Genomic DNA, 20,520 nt, shown 5'->3' with positions numbered 1-20,520 from the left:
TCAATACTATCATGTATATTTTATATGTTCGCGAGAGAATTCTTAATTTTTAAATGATAAATTAATTACATATCAATTAACTTGGTGGCAACAGAGATACTAATACATTTTTGTTACGTATAACCGTCTTCCTCTGGTCCAATAAAACTGAAAAATCTTTGAATTGCATAGCTTTTTTTTAGAGAAATGCTAAAGAGCTGGTGCCTAACACCTTCCTATGTGTCAATATCGTTATTGGTCCAACTAAGAACCGAGTCCCATATAATTTAATAGATTAGTTTTTAAGGAGTATCGTTAACCAATCGCAACGTGACATGTCGAGAGGCTGCTAGGCACTACTGGTACCTAATAGAATGCTCTTTTTTTTATTATTATTATTATTTAGTAGTGTCAGTAATGCATAGCTTGGTTTCGTGTTGTTTTAGGGATAGGCTTTGATGATTATTATTATTTTAGGGCTAGACTTTGATGATTATTTTAGAAATTTCATAATTAGAATTCAAATTATATCAAAAGCTTTTCTTTTCTTTTTTTCGAAAAAAATATCAAGAGAGCTTAAAATCTATATATGCCTAAAATATACACAGCATAATATGTCATTAAACAAAAGCCAGTTCATCAACACAAAAATCATCAATTATCTTAGAAGATCTATATCGCTAACATGGCAAAACATGTAGAATCGAATCAATTAGACCCTTAATAAAAATACAGTTCGGGGAATGAACAATTTTCATGACAACAAAATTAGTTATATGTCAAGAGCAATTAGAGTTCAAAGACATTAACGTACAAAAAGAATCCAAATACAAAATTATTATGGAAACATTAGGTAAGATTTCAAACTCATGAAACAACTTCAAACATCAAATGTGCTCCATAGAAAATTGAATCCACATAAAATCACAAAAAACTTCAAACGTCAACTGTGCATCCCCAAAAGTGTGGTCAAATAACATGACAGTGTCACCGATACGTTCAACAAAGCCATTCAGAAACAGAATGATATCACCACCCCTCAAAATAAAGTTTGACCAAAGAGAACATCACCACCAAACGAATGTCAATTCACTAGTTTTTCTATAAATATATAACTCCCCTGAGCATTTGATGATAGAATCTCAGAGAGAAATGCAGCTTGAAGACTGTGGCACCCTAGAAAGTAGTCCGACCTGAAACTAATAGGATACTATCAAACATCGAAACTCATACACCCAGTCCAACATCACATTAACATACTTTCAAGAGAGCTTGATTAGAAATAAGATTTATCTTCCAAAGGATTATAGATAAAGGCTACAGCACCAATGTATCCACGTTCCACATGTAAAGATAAACATGCAACGTCCCCATTGTAAATCAACAGTTGGAAAAGCATAACAAGTTGAGGAAAACAGTAAATAATAAAAACCAAATGTCTAACCTCGTACCAAGAAACAGTTGGTCGAGCATAACAAGTTGAGGGGCAGTAACACTAGATAACGATAAAAACAAATCGTCTCAATACAAAATGAGTTCAATCAGACGATGATGCCTTGCTCTGCATGATCAGAAGTTATGGGCAATAAACTGAAGATATCAACCAAGAATGAAATATTTGACCTAATACCGAGAAACATCTGACATAGCATCTAGAGATCCAACCAAACAAGTACCAGAACAGTGGATTAATTCATAAAAGCTTCCTTAGAAATGGGTAAAGCAGTTCCAAGCCCAAAATTCATAGGTTATTGAAAAAAAAAATTAAAGATTCAAAAATATATACAAAAGAGTTGACATCATCTGCATTCTGCAATAATCATAGAGAACCACAAAACTCTCTGTTGTTGAGAGTAAACTATTAGCAACCAGCACAATATATAAAAGATACCAGCCAAAATATTGACACTTCAAGAGAAGGAACGGTTACAAAATCTGAAATCTCACCTAAGGGTGCAAATCAACAATTGGCAAGTTCAAGTCAGTGAAATTAAACCGTACTATGACCTCATATAAGTCGATGATGAAACTTATCAAATGCACACTGCTGGGAGTAGACAAGAGAAAAACACTAATGATGAAAATAATCTTGAGAAAAGCTGGACCCTAAAAATTTATTGAACACCCTAAGGCAAAAAATTGCACAAATGAAAAGTCGTTTCAAGAAAGATACTATTTTGGCTCATGGTGCAAATTGACAATCAGCAAAGTTTTACACATCAAATTAAAAAAGTATCAATTTTGGTGAGAAATATACCGTAGCTTGACATCATAAGGAAAGACGTCGAATCGGAAAGATGTCGAATCGGAAAGATGTTTTTTGGTGAGAAATATACTCGTAGCTAGATGTCGAAACATATCCACACTGAGAAAGAGAAGACATCATAAATAATATAACTACAGCATGAAGGCAAAGCATCCCAAAACACAATAGAATAAGATGATGAAGACGTTCACAGCAAAAAATTATGCATGCCCAAATTAAGATTAATGAATTGCCAAACCTCCAGTAGCACCGCTATCACTTTTGATCACCTAAAATGACAGAATTCAGATACTTTGAATCCTAAAGTTCCCACAAAAATATCGAAGGAAAACCAAAGAACAAGTAACATATAACTTAAGTTTGAGAATGGAGCACCTGCCATCACAGGAAAAATCCAAATGAGTACCTAAAAATGATTCATTTACATGACAAAATACGGGAGAAGGAAAACCAATTTAAAATAAGAAATTTAATTATTATGCATATTAATGGGAGAAATTAATTCCTTAAATTTATGTATTTTAAAATTTTAAAAATAAGTCCACTTAATATTAAATTTAAAAATACCATTTTTATTTTTCAAATCTCAACTCACTCTCTTCCTCTATCTCTCTCGTTGTTTCTCTCACCGTCTCACCCACACCAAATCACCAAGGGCCTACCCAGACCACGGAGCAACGGATCCAACCAACCCACAACCACCGTGAGACGCAACTCCAACCCTCTACCCCTAAGCTTCGAACAGAGATGTCGAAGGTAAGCCTTAAGATATTTTTTTATTATTTTTGTCATTATTTTTTTGGGTGATTTATGATTTTAAGAGTATTGATAGATATTGATTTAAGATTATAATGTATGTGTTTATGTGTGCACCGTGAATTTTGTTAAATTTAAAGTTCGATTTAGGTATTGATTTCTTAAAACGTGTGATTTGGACAAAAACCTGAGTTTGGGGTTTGATTTTGTCGAGGCCCGATACAAGCCCGATGTAGGTCCGACGTCCAATGGGGTTACAAAATTGTGAAAGTAGACGAAAGCCCGATAGGTCCGATAGTTGGCCCAATGGAGCCCGATGGCTTCGTAAAAAATTTAAAATTGGTTAGGGCCTAATGGGTCCGATGGTGGGCCCAATACAGCCCAATGGCCTTATTAAGTTTTTCATTTTTAATTGTGGCCCGATGTCGGGCCTGATATAGGACTCGATGGCCTTGACAAAATTCTAATTTTTGATAGGCTCGATGCGTCCGATGTTGGGCCCAATATAGGGCCCAATGGCCTTGCCAAAATTTTAATTTTTTATTTAATATGGCCCGATGCGTCTGATGTTGGTCCGATATCCTATTCTAACTTGGCTATTTTGGGTCGGGTCCGATTCTAACTCACTTTTTTTTGTAAAAATCTCTACAGCTAATAATTCCACTCTCGGTACATTACACAAGTCGTATAACTTGGGGCGGGAGAAGTTATTACCACCTGAAAATTAAGGTATAATTTGAGAAATTCAAACTATGGGATAAAGTGAGGGAATCTCCTTTTAAACAGTTCTTCGAGAGACAACCATTACAATTTTCGAGGGCATTGATTCATCAATTAATATTGTACAAGATTAAATTTGACAAGTCAGACGAGGTACATTTTTATTTGGCAGAGAAAAGATGCAGATTCGATAGGCTGGAGTTTAGTTTGATGACTGGGTTGAACTTGTTGCCCGGACAAACTGAAGAAGAAATTGAAGAGAATAGAAGTTTGAACCGGTTGATTATGTAATTTTTCAACGGTAATCCTTCCATCAGCTTTGACCAACTGAGCAGAATTTTTGAGAGCTGCACAGAAGTTGATGATGTCTACAAGCTGGGGATGGCTTTGTTTGTTATGGGCGTCCTCACTGATAAGGAGGAGAAGACTGCAGTCCCTCCTTTTGTCATAAGAATAGTTGACAACTTTTCATTCTTCTACGAGTACCCGTGGAAAATAATTCCGTACAACAAGTTTATGAAAACTTGTAATAAAGTCTACATAGATGTGAAGAATAATTAAAGAATATTAAAAAAAGAGTTAGTCAGAAAGAAGCTAAATACTCATCTTACGACTATATTGCAGCGTTGCAGTATTAGGCATACGAGGTCATCTTAGAGCTGGACAACGAGTATGCAGTGAAAAAATCGAATCGCTTTCCGAGAATGGTGAACTAGGAAAGTAAGTTAAAAACAACACTCAAAAAAGACGAAATCATTCGATTATTTACTATAAATACAAATTTCTTATACTTTATATTTATTTTATATTTTATATTTATTAATATATTTTGTTTACTTTTTAATTGACAGTTTATTCTATATTACGTCTTTAAACAAATGAAATTAAGTTTGTGACTTACATCACTGGCGGTCAGGCGCCTTTATTTGTTGACTTGGAGGAACTTGTGTTGGGTGACGATGGACAACCAACACAGGATGCTTTGCGAAGTCAAGCCGAAAAGCTTACTTCGACATTAGAAGAACAAGCGATGCAGCCCGAATATTTAGAGACTCTACACCATTTGCATCGTCTCTACCACTTGCACCATCTTCACTACCAGATGAGTCTAGTGTTGCCCCATCTGCAGCATCAGAGGATCCTCCTCTTGGCCCGTCAATATCTATTCCCAGCACCTCAGAAGCTCGCGAACCAGTATACCCTGCCATTTTAGTAAGGTTGAAAAGCCAGACCGCTCTGTTAAGAGAACAGACAGAGATTATGGGTCAATTGAAGACCATAATGACTCTTAGAAGGCCAACATCAGATACACAGTCACACTGCAAGATCCTAAAAAGCCAACACCAAATACACAACCACAACCACAAAAAGAGCTTCGATTACCGAAAAATGAAATCATTTTTTCAAATAATTATAAAACAGATGATGATGATATATTCTGTACACTTGACAACACGAAAATAACCAGCATCGGGAATACTCAAGATTTTGAGATACAGGTGTTAGAGACAGCTCCAGAACTAGTAGAAAACCGAAAAAAGAGAAAGCTTAAGCGGTTCGAGGAGCACACTGAAATGAAGAAGTCCAAGCATCAAAGACACTTGTGAAAGTGGACCCATTTAGAATCGTTGATCGAAAGTTGTTCTCGACTTTTTACAAGCGGGTTCTCGGCCAGATTGAGAACAAGTACCCGAGAGTGTTTTTTCGGTAGACACGATTCAACTTAATTCTTCCAACTACAGACGTCGAAACATGGATTAAAGATGATATAAGTTTTTAAAATTTGTTACGTCTTTAGTTTATAAAGACTTTATCTAACTTTTTTTATTTAACTTTTGACATAATTAATTTTTAAGTTTTAGCATTTAGATGCAACATCTCATTTGATGAGAAGGCGACAACACTTTTATTCGGAGGTGTACTTAAATAGATGTGTCATCATGCCTCATATTTTTCCATCAAAGTTATTGATCGGTGACAAGTTACAGGTGATGACCACACTAACTTTCAGTGGGTTGTCCAATATTCGAGGAGATGATGCCCAATACTGTGACAGTTAGAAAAATAAGAAAAGAATGTACATGGCTCTCTTCTTTGATAATACAGAGTATTAGGTGACATTAAAGAAAGACCTTGATCATTGGATGTTGAGCATATTTGACTCGAGCCTTGAATCGATTTTCCCGAAGGAATTGAAGAGTCACTTGACATTGTGGGGAGAATTATTCCAAACTTTGATGCTGCAATCCGGCCTATTCGAGAATCATAAAATGATCGTCATGCCTCAACTGACCGTCTCAGAGAGTCAGATTAGAAATTTTAGTTCAACAGTCATCGACGGATGCATTGTATGACAGACGGAATTAAGTAAATTTAATTACAATTAATTTTTTATTATTTAACTTGAATTTAATTTGCATTTTTTATTTTATCACATATATCTTGCAATCGCTGTTGTATGAGACAATAAAAAATAATTAAATAAAAATATGTAAATTAAATTCAAGTTAAATAATAAAAAATTAATTGTAATTAAATTATTTTGATTCTATCTGTCGTACAATGCTCCCGTCGATAACTGTTGAACTAAAATTTCTAACCTGGCTCTCTGAGACGGTCAGTTGAGGCATGACGATCATTTCATGATTCTCGAATAGGTCGGACTGCAGTATCAAAATCAGGAATAACTTTTACTACAATGTCAAGTGACTCTTCAATTCATTTGAAGAAATCGACCAAGGCTCGAGTCAAATATGTTCAACATGCAATGATCAAAATCTGCTTCTAATGTCACTCAACTCTTTGCACTATCGAAGAAGAGGATCATATACATTCTCTTTATTCTTCCAATTGTCCAAGTATTGGGCATCATCTCCTCGAATTAAATTCAATATGCTGTCATTCCACTAAAAGTTAGTGTGGTTATCACCTGCAACTTGCCACCGACCAATAACTCCTTATGGGGAAAATGTGAAGTATGATGACACATCTATTTAGGTATACCTCCGAATAAAAGTGTTGTCACCTCCTCTTTAAATGAAATATCATATCCAAATGATAAAATATGAAAATTAAATATGTCAGATCAAATAAAAAAATTTAATAAAGTCTTTAAAAATTAAAGACGTAAAAAATCTTAAAAATTTACACCGTCTCCAAGCCATGTCTTCAGAATATGTAGCTGGAAGAACCAAGCTAAATCGTGTCTACTGGAGAAACACTCTCTCGAGTAATTGTTCCCAATCTGGCCGAGAGCCCAGTGTACTCCGCCAACCACCTAAGCCGCTTTCTTTTTACAGTTTTCCACTAGTTCTGGAACTGTCTCTAACACCTATATCTCAGAATCCTGACTATCCCCAATGCTGGTGAGCCTCGTGTTGTCAGGTGTACAGGACGTATCATCGTCATTCGGTCTATAATTCTTTTGGAGAATAATTTTATTTTCCGGTGACTCAAGCTCTTCTTGTAGTTGTAGCTATCTAGTGTAGGCCTTCCAAAATCTTACAACAATCTCATTATGGTCTTCAACTGACCCACAATCTCTTTCTGTCCTCTTAACAAAGTAGTCCGGCCTTCCCTCAAAGCAATCTGCTCACTCTTCACAGTATCCAACCTTGCCAAAATGGCATGCGATACTGGTTTGCAAGCCTCAAAGGTGCTGAGAATAGATGTTGACGGGCCCAGAGGAGGATCCTCTAATGTTGTAGATAGGGCAACATCAAGCTCATCCAGTAGTGAAGACGGTGCAGGTGGTGGAGACGATGCAGGTAGTGTAGAGTCTCTAAATATTCAAACTGCATCCGCTCGTTCTTCAATTGTCGAGATAAGCTTTTTGGTCTGACTTCGCAAAGCATCGTGTATCGGTTGTCCATCATGACCCAACACAAATTTCTCCAAGTCAACAAATAAAGGCGTCTGACCACTAGTAACGCAACTCACAACCTCAATCTCAATTGATCGGGGACATAACATAAAGTATATTGTCAACTGAAAAATAAAATAAATATATTAATAGATAGATTTTTTTAACATGAAATAAATATAAAATGTAAGAAACTTGCATTTCTAATAAATCATCAAATGACTTTGTCTTTTCCGAGTGTCATTTTTGGCTTACTCTCCCAGTTCACCATTCTCGAAAAGCGATGCAACTTTTTCACTGCATACTCGTTGCCCAGCTCCAAGATGGCCTCGTACGCCCAATACTTCAATGCTACAGTATAGCCGTAAGATGAGTATTACGCCTCCTACTGACTAACTCCCTTCTCAATTTTCTTAAGCATTTTATTCTTCACATCTATATAGTTTTTATTAAAAAAAATTATCAACTTGTTGTACGTAAAAGAATAGAAGTTTGTCAACTATTCTTATGACAAATGAAGGAACGGCAATCTTCTCCTCCTTCCAAGTGAGAACGCTCATAACAAACAAGGTCATCCCCAACTTGTAAACATCATCAATTTCTGTGCAGCTCTCAAAAACTCTGCGCAATTGGCCAAAGCTGATGGAAAGATTACCGTTAAAAAATTTCATAATCAACCAGTTTAAACTTCCTTTCTCTTCAATTTTTTCTTCAGTAGGTCCGGAGAACAAGTTTAACCCAGTCACCGAATCAAACTCCACCCTACCGAATCTGTATGCCTTCTTCGCCAAGTAAAAAAGTACTTCGTCTGACTTGTCAAATTGAATCTTGTGCAACATTAATTGATGGATCAATGCCCCCAAAAATTGTAATGGTTCTCTCTCGAATAATTTTTTAAAAGGGGATTCCCTCACCTTATCCCATAATCTAAATTCCTCAAATTTAGTCTTAATCTTCGAGTCGCAATAACTTCTCCGCGTCAAGTAACATAGCTTGTGTAATGCTCCGACCGTGAAATTATTAGTTGTGGGAGTCTACAAAATTTAAAAAAAAAATGAAAGAATCGAGCCCTATATCGGGTCCGAGCCAAAATAGTCAAGTTTAAATAGGACATCGGGCCCAACATAAAACACATCGAGCCATAACTAAAAATTTTGGCAAGGCCATTGGGACCAATATCGAACGCATCCAGCTTATCAAAAATTAAAATTATGTGAAGGCCATTGGGCTCTATATCGAGCCCAACATTGGACCAATCGAGCCACAATTAGAAATGAAAAATTCAACAAGGCCATCGGGACCTCACAAATTTTAAATTTTTTTACAACCATCGGGCCTTCATCTTCTTCAACAATTTTGTAAACCCATCAGACCGGTGTCAGGCCTGCATCGAGCCCGCCGAAATAAAACCCTTAACCCAAGTTTTTGCCCAAACCACATGTTTGAAAAAATCAATACCTAAATCAAACTTTAAATCTAACAAAACTCATGGTGCACACACAAACACATACATATAAACCTAAATCAATACCTAATACTCTAGAAATCATAAATCACCTAAAAAAATCAATGACAAAAATAATAAAAAAAAAGATCTAAAAGCTTACCTTCGACATCTCTGTTCGAAGTTCGGTGGTAGAAGATTAGAGTTGCAACTCACGGTGGCCGTAGGTTGGCTAGGTCCGTTGCTTGGTGGTCTAAGTAGGCCCTTGGTGATTTGGTGAGGGTGAGACTGTGAGAGAAACAACGAGAGAGATAGAGGAAGAGAGAGAGTTGAGGTTTGAAAAATGAAAATGGTATTTTTAGATTTAATGTAAAGTGAACTTATTTTTAAAATTTTAAAATACATAAATTTATGAAATTAATCTCCCATTTGTAAGCATAAATAATCAAATTTCCTTTTAAAATCTAGTATATGAAATTAATTTCACAAAATAAGTCAGTTGTAGAAACTCATGACTAATACCACCAGTGCAATGTTGTTCTCAAAACACCACAACCATTGCAAGCCGGCAGTCATATCCATTCAAAAAAATAAAAAAAATACTGAAAAAAAACCACACGCAGCACACATTTTCCAAATGAGTGAAACATAAAGCGAGAGTGGGAGGCAATCAATTTACAAAAGAATAAGTATGGAACGTATGATTCACAAAGTAGGTATGTTTGTCGGTAATCCATATGTGAAACCATAGCAGCATCTCCATAAGCTGAAAAGACAAACGATTCATTTACCTAATTAAAAAATACTATCATATGGGGAGAAAGTCAAGTAGACAATGAGAAGTAAATAAAACTACTGTCTTATATTTCACATAATAAGTCAGTCGTAGCAACTCCAATCAAGACTCCGCAACCATGCTTGCTAACTCAATAAGAACTGCAATCATGTTCGAAGGCCAAAACAAGAAAATTCAAAAAAGAAAGCAAAACTATATAACAACAAAGGAAATAAAAATAAGGGATCGATGACTATGATACCACCAATGGAATGTTGTTCCCAAAACACCACCACCATTGCAGGCAAGCTTTAATTATTTCACAAGAGTTCTATCCAGTAAAGTCAAATAAGTACTGAAAAAAATGAAAGCATATTTACCAAATGAGGAAAACATACACGGGATGACAATCAATTTAAAAAGGGGAAGTAAGAAAAGTTGAAATTCTTAGGTATGTGGTAGGAAATCAATGTTGACTGAGAAACCATTGCAGCGATCTCCAGAAGCTGAAAAATTAAACAATGCATTCACATAGAGAAAATACCATCATATATATATATATATAGAGAGAGAGAGAGAGAGAGAGTCAATTTGACAATGAGAAGTAAATAAAACTAGCATTCTTAATTTTCACAAAATAGGTCGGTTGCAGGAACTCCAGTCATGACTGAAACCATGCTTGCTATCTTCATAAGTAATAAATTTTGTTCCAAGTCCAAAACAAGAATATTCAAAAAAGGAAAACCAAACAATCAATTATACGAAGTACAAATAAAAAATGGAACTATGACTGAGTCAATGATACCACCAACGCAATGTTGTTCTCAAAACACCACCACCATTGTCTGCCAGCTTTATTAGTTCACCACAAGACAACTAAGTCAGAAGTCAAATAAGTACTGAAAGAAATAACAGATTTACCAAAAGAGAAAAAAAAAATATAGGGAGAGGGAGAAAAATCAATTTAAAAAAAAAAATACGTATGTAAAGCAGACCATAAGTTCAAACACCACCATAAGTTCGCATGAAATTTCAAGAAAGGAAAACTACACCGTAAGTTCAATGTATCAGTTAAAAAGTGAGAAGGGAACACCACCATCACATGCCAGCTTTAATTAGATTAGAAGCCAAATGAGTACAGAAAAAAAATGTGGCACATTTACCTAACGAGAAAATACCACCATATAGGGTGAGCATCAATGATGTGATGCATTTCAATTTTTACAAAATACATTTTTTTGAAAATTAGTTTGGAGCTGCACTTATAAAAAGTTGCCTACGTACCCTATTCCTTAGTAGGGATAGGGATCAAGCTCCACGTAGTTCTTAGGACCTGCAAAATAATTAAATTAGTAATAAGTCAGCAAGATAAACATGTATAAAATGGAAAAAACCAAGAGAAAGTATACTCAGTCAAAAAAAGAGCAGGCATACTCAGTACTAAAAACATTTAAAAGATCTCGTAATACAAAACAAAATTACATTGTATTGACTTCAAAATATAAAAATAAATATTTTTAACTAAAAAAATGAGTCGTTTATCCAAAACACATAAACTATTATATTTTCTAAAATCTAATAAACAGTTTTTAAAATAAGCCAACACAGAATATAAAATCTAACCACTGAAGACACCACAAATTATTTGAAAATAGTGATGTAATTCGAGCAAAAACAAATCAGTTGATTAAACTTCTGCTAGAGCCATCATAAAAAACCTTACCACAAGTTAGAGCCATAAAAGTAGATATTAGAATTAGATATAGACATCTGGAGGGAACAACAAAATCAATGATTAAAATATAACCGTACACCAAACACAGATATGCAATGTAAAACAAGACAAATTTCATTGATATCAACAATATAAGACCTTTAAACATGAAGTGTGGACCACAAAAATACATGTAATTCAATTTTTTGAATAATTTAACACAAAGTGTCACAGATGTCCAAAAACTGCCTCCAAAACTATAATAAACATAACCACTGCTGCAAATGACCATATATCTATAGAGCTTCCAAAACCGACAAACAATGAGAATGCGAGGACACGTCAGCACAAAATACTTGGAAGCAGAAAAAGAGAGCCAAAAAAGTAAGTCCAATGCCATACATGCAAACTGCAGCATGAAGCCTGGATAAAAGCTGAACTTGTCCACATAACTATATGCATGTAGAAATAAACAAAGTAATAAAATAGGTCAAGTAAACTATCAAGAAGATTTATTGCACACTCAAAGTGACATACTTGTCAATTACCAAAACCTGAAAATTCACCAACTGGTTTTCTTGAGAAAAAGCAGAAAATCTAATAATCCATTGAACACAACAAAGCACAAACAAGACATGAACAAATAAGTCATTAAAGAAAATACTACAACAAGCTAACTCCCTTCCAAGATGGCATGTTTAGATGGGAATATCGGAGCAAGTCAAACCATTTTCCATCACCTATTAAACCAAAATCCAAACAATGTTAAAGATCTTGCTGACAACAAATGATAAAATGACAATTAGTATTTAGAAAAATAAATGACAATTGCCTAATGAGAAAATACCAACATACAATGTGAGAGACAGGACAGTCTATCTAAAAGTAGAGAACAATATAAAACTAAAACGAGAGAGAATATAAAACAGCGTCATATATTTTCACAAAATAGTTTGGTTGGATGAAGTCCAATGTAAACTCTTTTGCTTCTCCATCAAAACTGCATGTTTGAAGTCCAAACAAGAAAATTCAAGAAAAACTAAACCGCAAGAGTATGAGGCAAAAATAGTGAGAAGGGAAGCTAACACCCTTCCTAGGTGCTTGTAGGTGGGAATATTGATGCAAGTATTCTTGGAATTATCAAGCACATGCGTATGCGAAGATAGCCTTGAACCATTTTCTATCACCTACAAAAAGCCTCGAACGAAGAGAAATAAATGTATGATCAAAGATCTTCCCTTATAACATTTTTAAGAAGAAAAGTTCAGTGACAACAAAACCACAATTTCACTCAACTTGAAAGCACATGATAGTTATTTTTAGTTTACATTTTTCAAACAAAAATGGACATGATAATTTCTTTAAAAGTACAAATAAAAATTACGCTGAAGACTTCAGATTACAAAAATGCGTGATCAATGCCAAAGAGGTCAAAAAAAATTGTGTAAGCCGTATAAGATAATTTTTTTTTGTTGAATTCAGTATATTATGTTTTCGAGGAGAGAAATTCATAATTATTGAATTATATATTAATTATACCTTCAGCAGCAGAAATACTATTTTCATATGGTCAACATTATAACATAATTTCAGTGTGAATGATTGCTATGCAAACAAAATAACAGCTAAAATAATCTTTGAATTGCATACGTTTTTTCTTCTTTTTTTTTTCCTTATTGGGTCAACATTGCATAGCTTGGTTATTGTAGGTGCTTTAAGGAGGCTTTTTTTAAAAATAAAATAAAAAATACAAACTTTAGGGCTAGGCTTTTAGGATCATTCTTGTTTTCAGCCTAATATTTGTTTACTAGACTTCAAATTATGTCAAGACTTGGCTTAAATTCTATAAATTTCTAAAAATATGTCAGCCAAAAATGTCATTAAGTATAGTTCGTGACTAGCCAAGTATAAAATGCCCAAAAAAGGTATGCTATATATAAATGGTAGATCAACACACAAAAAGTAACAATTGTCTTAAAAGATCTATATCGCTAACAAAGAAAACATTCTCAGAAGAATACAATTAGTTATGACAAGAGCAATATGAGATTAAATTAGACATTAACGTACAAAAAGAATCAAAATACAAAATTTTATTATGAAAAAACATGGGTACATTTCTTGTAAGAGATAAGCTTTCAAAGTCATGAAACAGCACCAAACATCAAATGTGCTCTCACAGAAATTGAATCCACATAAAAATCACAAGACAACTTCAAACATCAAATGTGTATCGCACGAAGTGTTTGATCAAATAAGATGACTGTCAACGATTGTCCCAGACCAAATATATACCAGATACATTCAACCAAGCCATTCAGAGACAGATCAAAGAATACACAACAGAATACCACCACCCTCTCACAATAAAGTATAACCAAAGAGAAATCACCACCAAACTGGTATATCCTACCATGAGCATTCAAAGATAGAATATCAGAGAGAAATGCAACTTGCAGACTATCACACCCTAAAAGGAAGTCCAAACCAAAACAAGGATACCATCACAGATTGAAACTCTTAAACACCAGGCCACCATCCCGTTAACATACTTAAAAAAGAGCTTGATCAGAAATCAAATTAATCTTCCAAAGGATTATAAATACGACATAAACGTATCCACATTCCCACACATTAAGATAAACATGAAACATCCCCATTGTAAATCAGCGGTTGGCGGAGCATAACAGGTTGAGTGGCAATAACAGTAGATAATGATAAAACCAAAGGCCTAACCTCATACCAAGAAATAGTTGGCCGAGCATAACATGTTGGGGAGAAATAACAGTAGATAATGACAAAAGCCAACAACCATCATTGTGAATTCAATCAAACGATGTCTTGCTCTGCATAAATCAACAGTTACGGCCAATAAACTAAGATATCTCAACCAAGTACCAAATCCTTGACCATATACCAATAAACATCTGACATACAACATCCCACCTAACAAGTCCACAGCAGAGGATACCATCTAAAGCGAAAGTCGACTTATAATTGAGTACGTAAAAAGAAAATCCTTATTTTTCAGAAAATAGGTCGGTTCTAGGAACTCCAATCAAGACACTAGACCTTGTGAAACCATGCTTGATATATCCATGAGAACTGCAATGTTATTATTAGTCCGAAACAGAAACATTCAAGAAAGGAAAACTACAAAACTATACACAAAAGTAGTAAAAATAGATATAAGGGAACATTGACTAACACCACTTGTGCAATGTTGTTCCAGAACCACGACGACTATTGCTCGCCAGATTTAGTTAAGAGTTCTATCCAATCAAAGTCCAATAAGTACTGAAAGAGGAAACATATGGAGAGGAGGTGACAATCATTTTGAAATAAGGTCAGTACAAAAGATGAAATTCTTAATTTTCATAGAACAGGTAGGTTTTAGGAAATCCAGAGTTGACTATGATAAACCATGGCAGCTGTCTCCGTAAGCTGGAAAAAAAGTGTTTGCCTCATGAGAAAATTCCATCATATAGGAAGAAAGGAATTAGACAATGAGAAGTACATAAAACTTTGAAACTCCAACCATGACTCTGAAACCATGCATGCCATCTTATCTCCATAAGAACTGCAATGTGGTTCAAAGTCCAAAATAAGAAAATTCAAGGAACAAAAATAGAATTATACAAATAGAAAAAGGGGAGAGATGACTATGATACCACCAATACAATGTTCCCAAACACCACCACCATTAGAACAGCTTTGACTAGTTCATTAAGAATTCTATCCAGTCAAAAGTCACAAAAGTACTGAAAAGAAAAAAAAAAACATTTTTCCAAATGAGAAAAAACATACAGGGAGAGAAGGAGACAATCAATTTGAAAAGGATAAGTATGTAAAGCTGAATTTCTTATTTTTCAAGATATGTAGGTTGCAAGTAATCCAGTGTCGATTAAGTGAAACCATGGCATAAGCCGAAGAAACCAAAGATTCATTTACCTAATAAAAAAATACCATCATATAGGGAGAGAGGAAGTCAATTAGACAATGAGTAAATAAAAAAAGTCTTATCACAAAATAGGTCAGGTGTAGGAACTCCCATCATGAGCCCATAACCATGCTTGCTATCCCCATAAGAACTGCAATGATGTAAGAAGGCAAAAACAAGAAATTAAAGAGGAAAGAAAAGTAAACAAAATGTTACACAAGGAAGTACAAATAGTAAAACAGAAACAATGACAATGATACCACAAATGCAATGTCGCTCCCTTCCCAAAACACAGCCACCACTGCAAACCAGCGCAACTTTATTTCACAAGAGTACTATCCAGTCCAAAGTCAAATTAAGTACTGAAAAGAACAACACATTTACCAAATGAAAAAAGACATAGGGGGAGAGAGAGAGAGAGAGAGAGAGAGAGAGAGAGAGAGAGAGAGAGAGAGAGAGAGAGAGAGAGAGAGAGAGTCAATTTATAATAGGATAAGTATGTAATGATAAAATAAAAAAATTCAAAAAATAGGTAGGTTGCAGGCAGGGATTGCTGGTAATCCAGTGTTGACAATGTGAAACGATGGCAGCTATGTCTGTAAGCTGAAAAAACAAATGATTCATTTACATAATGAGAAAATACCATCATCCAGGGAGAGAATCAATTAGAGAATGCAAAGTACATGGAACTAGTATCTTATAATTCACAAAATAGGTCAGCTGTAGGAAACTCTAATCTTGATTCCAAAACCATGCTTGCTATCCCATAAGAACTGCAATGTTGTTTGAAGACTAAAACAAAAAAATTCAAGAGGAAGGAAAACTAAACTATACATTATACAAAGTAGGATATAGTACAATAGGAACGATGAATATGATACCACCAATGCAATGTTGTTCCCAAAATACCATCACCAATGCACCCCAGCTTTAATTATTTCACAAGGTTCAATCCAGTCAAAAGTCAAATATGTACTGAAAAAACGACACAATCACCAAATGAGAAAAGACATAGGGAGAGAGGAAGACGATCAATATATATATATACATATATAAAGGAGATAACTAAAGCTGAAATTCTTATTTCACAGATTAGGTTGGCTGTAGGAAATCCAGTGTTGAATATGTGAAACCGTTAGAGCCATCTCCAGAAGCTGAAAAAACAAACTACCCATTACCTAATGAGAAAATACTCTTCATATATGTAGAGGATGTCGATTCAACGATTGGAAGTAAATAAAACTATCGGTATTGTTTTCAGAAAAATAGGTCAGTTGCATGAACTCCAATAATATAACTCTGGTAAACCATGCTTTGCTATCTCCATAAGTCATGCAATGATGTTCGAAGTCCAAAACAAGAAAATACAAGAAATGAAATCTAAACAATAAGTTAACCATCAAAAAGTTAAGGAGTGAGAATGGAGCACAACCATCAAACGAACAAAAAATGACGCATTTACCTAACGAGGAAATACCATCATATAGTTTGAGAGTAAATTTCCAAAATTATAGCATTCTTATTTGACTGGAGATCACAACCCAAGATAAATTTAACAGATGTGTAGAGTTCAAAGTTTCCAAACGTGCTGTAGATGCACATGCAAAGTACCAAGCGTAAGTCAAACCACTATTTATGCTCTGCATCCATCAAAGCTACAAGGAAACATAACCATAGAAATCACGAACCTGGACGTCATTAACTAAATATTTGACCTTTTATCTGAAGGTCCAATAACTCTTGGTTGCAAGTGTATATCCAAACCCCACATAGAAATCGAAGGCGGATCTGCAAATATCACATAGAATACCCACAAAAACCTCCAGCACTTACAAATTTGCAAAGTGTAGATCAACAATAGGTGATGCTCAGAGACTCATCTATGTAAATAGATAATTAACGCAGAGAATAACCCAACCTTGCAATACAAAGATATAAAAAGGTGGAAAAACAGATCAAACCCGCAGTAAAGGGAATGGAGAGCCGGAGGGCATTCAAGACTTGCAGCATGACAATAAAAGCATCCATGATAAATAATTCTCGAGAAGAGCCCTGAAAATTCATTGAATGCCCAAAACGGAAGACATGAACAAAAAATCTCACAAAGATGAAAGCTCAAGTTTTAGAAAATAAAAACCCATTTAAGAGGAAACACTAGTGGAAAACTCCCTTCCAAGGTTAAATTCTTGTTTAAATAGACCCAATTAAAGAAGACTGAAGCCTGACGCAAGTCAAGAACCTGAAATTAGTGAAAAAAATGCATATGCTAAGATGGACAGCATATCAGAAAACGCTTGAAAGAAAGAAGGATGAATAAATAAGATTCGAAATAATCAGATTACACCCCTTCCATAGTGCAAAAGACCTTGAACCATTCCCTCGATCACCTAAAAGAGGAAAACATGCCAAAACCCTCAAGAATGAGATTCAAAACAAAGCATAATGAACAAAAGGAGAGATAAAAGCAAGGATGATGATACTATGTCAAACCCATTAGGATGAATTGCCGCAGTTTATCAACTGAAATATAAATGTAAGAATATGAAACCATCCGCCCGTCCTTGAAAGAAGGAAATCAAGGATCGAAATCAGAAATTCAGAAAAAAAGATGTTTAAACGATTTCAGAAGTTCAACATGATAAACGGTTTCAGAAATTAAAAGCCAAACGTTGGATAAGACAAGGAGTTGACGAAACTTGAAGCCTTTCTAGCCAAACCTCTTCAGCAAGCTGGAAAAAGGGATTTGATTCAATAAATCAAGAAATTTCACAAGCTAAATAGGTATATGCTTTTAGGAATAATTCTGCATAGAGAATATGAATTAACCAAAAAGTAGTTGTGCTTGCACAAAACCGCTGAACCTCTACAAGACGCATATAAGTACTAATACATATACCTAAGCTGCATATCAACACTCGGTGATGCTCTGACAATCATATATGAAAATAGATACTTATCATAAAGCATAACTCAACCATACAATACCAAGAGATGAAAAGGTGATGAAACATATCTAGCCCGCAATGATGGAAACGGAGAAGCGGAAGACAATTAAAACATCCATGATTTATAATATTCTTGAGTAAAAGAAGAGTCCTGAAAATTCATTGAACGTCCAAAACAAAAGACATAAACCAAAATCTCACAAGAGACCGAAGCTTAAGTTGTAAAATAAAAAAAGGTACTTTAAAAGGAAGCGCTAGTCCAAGACAACTACCTTCCAAGGTTAAATTCTTGTTTAATTGACCCGATTAAAGAAGACTGAAGCCTTACGCCAGACGCGAACCTGAAATTAGTGAATAAAATGCATATGCATATAAGAAAACGCCTAATCTAACGACACAAGACCTTGAACCATCCTCTCAATCACCTAAACGCAGAAAGAAACTCAAAACAAAGCATGATAAACAAAAAGGGCAGGGATGATGATACTATGTCAAACCCATAAGGATGAGCCGCGGTTTATCAAGGCACTGCAATTCAAATGAAATGTATATGTGTAAGTATATCAAACCATCCGTCCGTACTTAAATAATCAATGATCCAAACCAGATATTCATAAAAAAAGTCATCACGATTTCAGAAATTTAACATGACAAATGATTTCAGAAATTAGGGTAAGATCGCCAAAAGCAAGATAAGACAAGGGGTTGGCAAAACTCGGAGCTCATCTTGCCCAACCTCTTGAGCAAGCTGGAGAAAGAGACTTGATTCAATAAATCTGGAAATTTCACAAGCAGAGTAGGTACATGCTTTTATGAATAACTCTGCAGAGAATATCAATTAACCAGAAAGAACCTGAATATTTGATACCACACGACCAAGGGGCATTCCCAGCCTCAACAATCCAAGCCAACCCTCGAACAATGTTATCGAAAGAAAGATCTCAGATTATGTGAAAACCACACTCAATGGTTGTAGGCATAATCTGCATATATAGATGAAACCAAAACAAAGGCCCAAGGCCACCAATCCATAAGCTGAATAAGCCAAAGGAAACTCTAAATAGGAAAAAAGAATCGAAAAAGAAATATTAATCCAAATTTCAAACGACACCGATCTAATCAGAATCCCAAGCGTAAATCGACGATCGTCTGCATAAATCAATTTCGACAAAGATCAAAAACCGATCCGTACAAAACGCATGCAAACATTAATCAAACGCAGGAATATCGATGGAAGAACAAAGCCGCGATAAGCAATCAAATACCAAATGCTTCGAATAGAAAACGCTAACCATAGCTCTTGCTCGTAGAGCGAGATGACCCCATTCTGGAGACTTCAATGGGGTGAGGAATAAGAGAGAGCCAGGGTCTATTTATAGCAAAAAAATGTTTAAATGAACGGCTAAGATTAAATGTTGATAAAATATATGGACGGTTTAGATGAACGTGGTCTTCTAGATTGGTTTGAATTATATTTTTGGAAATCATAAGAGGCGGTGGGTGGTGGACACCTTACGCGGTTTCTTCCTACCCAAGATATGATTATACTTTTTGGTAATTTGCCACTAAATTCTCATTATTTTTAAGTTTAGTACATAAATTTTAGGCTAATTTAGATATTTACCCTTGAATTTTGATATGTACAAAATCATGCTTTCTGAATTTTTTCAAGTCGTTAAAAATTCTCCCCAAACTATTGAGATTGTTAGATTTAAGGACTTTTCTCCAATTTTACTAAACAAAGTTTGATGTGGATGAAAATTTAGGGGGCACAATTTTGTAGTTTTAAAAGATGGAGAGGCATGATTTAGTAGATATCAAAGTTTGAAGAGCAAGATTTAGTATACGGACAATCATCATATTAGTAAAATTGAAAGAAATTAGACAGAAATTCTTAAATCTAACAATTTCAATAGTTCGGGGGATTTTTTAACGGCCTAAAAAATTTAGGGGATATGATTTGGTACATGTCAAAATTTAGAGAACAAAAATCCTAATTAGCCTAAATTTTATTGAACCACTTAATATTAATAATTAAAAAAATAAAATATTTAAAAATTTTAAAAATTAAAAGAAAAAATAATTTTTTTTCTCTTCTTTTTTCTTCTTTCCTTTATTT

The 20,520-nt window shown here is 34.7% G+C and overlaps 1 long non-coding RNA gene across 32 annotated transcripts; it reads right to left on the bottom strand.

Annotated features, from left to right (window-relative positions):
- Positions 1-614: 614 nt before the first annotated feature.
- LOC115711417 (uncharacterized) lies at positions 615-19,905 on the bottom strand. 32 transcript variants are annotated; one of them, XR_009685014.1, is made up of 4 exons: positions 9,191-19,755; positions 2,484-2,620; positions 2,237-2,344; positions 615-1,172 (listed from the first exon to the last, which is right to left on the bottom strand). It is a non-coding gene; the product is annotated as an uncharacterized LOC115711417 (long non-coding RNA). The 32 variants fall into 32 exon arrangements; XR_009684997.1 differs by adding an exon at positions 1,424-1,540 and having other exon boundaries at positions 615-1,178; positions 1,927-19,757; XR_009684995.1 differs by adding an exon at positions 1,424-1,540 and having other exon boundaries at positions 1,927-19,757.
- Between the last annotated feature and the right edge of the window lie 615 nt (positions 19,906-20,520).

This window comes from Cannabis sativa, chromosome X, assembly GCF_029168945.1.
Source record: "Cannabis sativa cultivar Pink pepper isolate KNU-18-1 chromosome X, ASM2916894v1, whole genome shotgun sequence".
In the NCBI taxonomy this organism is placed as follows: Eukaryota; Viridiplantae; Streptophyta; class Magnoliopsida; order Rosales; family Cannabaceae; genus Cannabis; species Cannabis sativa.
This window is presented reverse-complemented; position numbering and strand designations above follow the sequence as displayed.